Source organism: Kryptolebias marmoratus, linkage group LG11 (assembly GCF_001649575.2).
Source record: "Kryptolebias marmoratus isolate JLee-2015 linkage group LG11, ASM164957v2, whole genome shotgun sequence".
Lineage (NCBI taxonomy): Eukaryota > Metazoa > Chordata > Actinopteri > Cyprinodontiformes > Rivulidae > Kryptolebias > Kryptolebias marmoratus.
This window is the reverse complement of record NC_051440.1, coordinates 22,826,382-22,830,115: the sequence shown is the minus strand read 5'-3', so window position 1 is coordinate 22,830,115 and position 3,734 is coordinate 22,826,382.

Below are 3,734 nucleotides of genomic sequence, written 5' to 3'. Positions count from 1 at the left end.
GTCTGGCAGAACACTGCTGGAACCTGGAGTGGGCAGTACCACTATGATCCATGTACAGTAACAACAACATGATTAACCCTTGAAGGCCGAAGGGAAGCGCCATTACTATCAGATTATTTGTAAAAAAAAATCCTTATATTTTCATCTGTTTCATTCCATCTCTTCAGAAATTGTCATTTTCTGTCAAATCCAGCAGTCATGGCAGATCTCGTGTTCATCCCAGATCTGCTTTATTGCACCTGTTTGTGCATTTCAATCACAGTTTACCAACCAAAGCTCCACTCTGTTGTCTCTGCTCCTAATCTGTGTGTGAAACCCAAAGCCAGAGTTCCCGCAGAGCCGAAGTATGTTTGGGGAAGTGCATTTCTCCGTGTGTCCAACTAAAATAGATTTAAATACAGGGTAGGAGCCACACTGAGGTCTGCATTTCTGCCCTACTGCTTTAGTCAACACTGGGACAAGTCAGTGGATGCAAACTGCAGTAGTCTGTCCTGACAAATGCAGAAAAGATGAGTGAAAAAAGAAATTAAAAAGACTGAATGTTACTTTTTAAGTCACTTAAAAAATGGTGCCTTTTAAAGTGACATTTTGGGGAAAGCCCCTTTCCTAAAAGGATTTTACTCTCATGCCTGTCCATATTTATACACTTTCCAGTGGTGGTGCAAAATAATGTGATGATGCATGAAATTTGATGGTTTGTGCATATCCCAAAGGTTTTTATTTCTATTTCCATTTCTTTAAAAACACATAGAGAAAATCAGAGACCAGAAGGAATAACAAAAGGCTCTGATTTGGATGTAAGCAGGTAAATGTTTGCCCTCTATGAGGAATCCTGCATCTCTAGTCTCACGTCAGTCCTGGCCAGTCAACACCTTCAGGATAAGAACTGCCAATGTTTTAGATGTGTGTAAATTTTGCATTGCTAATAAATACGGCCACGAGAGCTTTTCAGAGGTAAATTTACAGTGTGCTATACTAATTTTGTCTGTGTTACAGCCCTAAGTCTCATCAAATAAGCTGTCCTGAAAGTAATATCTCACTGGGCTTACAGTCTCGTCACTTGAACATTAAACTTGTTCAGAAAGTTTGTGCAACAACTTTTCTCTCTAAGCAGTCACAGAGTTGTTGCGGATGTCTAGAACCTGTCTCAGTTTTGTTGTGGGCATCTTAAATTTGTCTAAAGAATGCCAGAGCTGTATATTGACACCTTCATAAGGTGACAGAAAACATGTCCATGTCTAAAAACCACACCAATGATAAATATTAATTATCAAAAAATTGGTCCAAATCTGCGTATCTTCATTACAAGAGTGTACTCCAGTAGATTAAATCATAATTGTGTGGGTGACTGCCAAGGTGGGTACAGATTGAGCTGAGGCTTGGATGGAGGTGGGATATGAAATAATGTTAATGTCTGCTTAAAATGCAACATTACGGTTTGCTGGTCACTTGGTCACAAATAGTCTGAATTCAGCCAGACTGTAACTGAAAATTTGACTCTCCAATTAATGTCTAACAGTACCAGCAGAGTGAGATACTACTTTAGATAACACACCCAGTCTTTTCCAAGTATGTAGAAAAAACTGTTGTGGCTGGGAAAGACAATGCAAAAGTTGCACTCAAGGTGTCAGTGTTTGGTTTGTCGACTCTGAGATACTGTAAAAAAAAAAAACATGGCCAAGAGAACTTGCAACACCTCTAAAAAACTTCTACTAAAAATTAAAACATGTAAATCTCTTTTTTAATCAACTCAACAACAATTAAAACATGTTTCTGATGACTGTATTGCATTTTTACCTAGATCCTCTCCAATAATACTCACAGAAGTAACATGTTTGTTTCTAGGGTCCAGTTCTGGTTGGTGAATAAATCATAAAGGTCAACTAAGCTGAGCTGTTGGACATGGTGTTTTATTTTATGAGTCAGTGACTGAATAAATGTCAATCTTCTATAGTTGAAGTCAAAAGAACTGCACCAAGCAGACAACAGGGTTTCTAACTTACACTCTTATGAGGTGTAATTTAAATTAAATGGCTGCTGATTTTTATTCTCGATGTGAAATGCACTGTGAAAGAATTATTTCATGATGTCAGCTCAAAATACATTAAAGCAAAACAAAGATATTTTAATTTTAGATGAAAGTTTTTATAATTGTGTCTGTGCTGGTGTATGTGGGTTATGAACAACATTTGACCACACACTACATGTCTTCCTCGCAGCTGTCTATCAAAGAATATGACGAAGGCTCATTCAGTGACATCTTAATGGAAACTCCTGTGTACTTATTACTTCTTCTCCAGTGACAGTGCCTTGCCTGGAGGGGGGATCATCCAGTCCTCTCTCGCAGTGGAGCTGAATATCTTAGCTGCCATATGGTTAATGGGGCAGGTCCTCTTAAAGACAGGCAGGTGCGCAGTGACACTCCTCATCATGGGTGTAACTTGAGACAATAACTGTCATTGTATCATAATGAGCAGCAAACTACAAGAGCATGTTGTGTCACTGCACTGTACAGGAAAACCTGAGGACATTGCATTTCTTAGATTTCCTGTTTAGTAGAATGGAGAAGAGGATACTCAGAAGCACGCAGAGAGCAGGCAGTCTAAGAGCTCCATCAGCTCCTCCCTGAGGGTAGACAGTGTCTTGCATTAAGACTCAGAGAGTTTGAGAGTCACCTTCCCTCCGTCCATCCTGAGAGCAATCACCACTTCACTGTCAGCTCGGCTTTTTATTCCCCTGATCCAAGGTTAAGGAGTTTGACAGTCAAGAGCTCGAGTGTAACAGTAATGTGGCGTTACTTTTTTTCTGCAGAAACTTCTGTTGTCCTGTTTTTTTACATTTTGGATTAAAGAAACAACTAAGGTGTTTCATAGTACTTCTACAAAATGCTGATTTGTGCACACTTTGATGGTCCTGCTTATACATGATGAAAAGTAAATACATTGTAGATATGAAGTCTGCCTCTGTGAATTTTAAACAAACTTCAGCTGTTGAACACATGGACTCAACATTCAAGGTTGATAGATTTTAACTCTGAAATCAATCAAATAAATTATGTATTATTATCTATTTTTATGGTTAGGAATTTTAAAAAAAAGTTTTTCTGCTGATTTGTACTTGTGAAAACTTTATGTGCACTTCAGTATTCTTCATATTCACATTCAGGCACCTTTAGTTTGAGCACATTAGGCAAGGGGAACCAGGATTTCTGAGGCTGCACTTTGAAATGAGCTCTTTTCACTGATGTGTAATTGTCTGAAAGCGCAGGGGAGCATTTTGCAAACTTAGCCCTCCTGTTGTTCCAAATAGTGCATAATGAGCAGTAAAAGCATTAAAAAGAAGTGTTTTTGACTAATTCATTCAGGCACCTTTCTGCAGGATAAAAGAAAAAGTCTTCACTTTAATATTATTATTTCATCTGAGCTTTGAGGTTTATGACACCTGCTGCCACTGACTCAGCTGATGATGATGTCTTCTGCTTTTTTCTTTTGGTGTCATTCAGGTTAATAGTTCTCTGATCTTACCTGAACAAAGGTGTACATGAAATGTTGGGTTGCAACGTTCATGTTTGATTTTGAACAAGCAAACAAACAAATGAATAAATGTTTTGCCTTTATTCACACCGTCTTACAGGTGCTGGTCATAAAATTAGAATATCATGAAAAAGTAGATTGATATCAGTAATTCCATTTAAAAAGTGAAACTTGTATATTATATTCATACATTACATACAA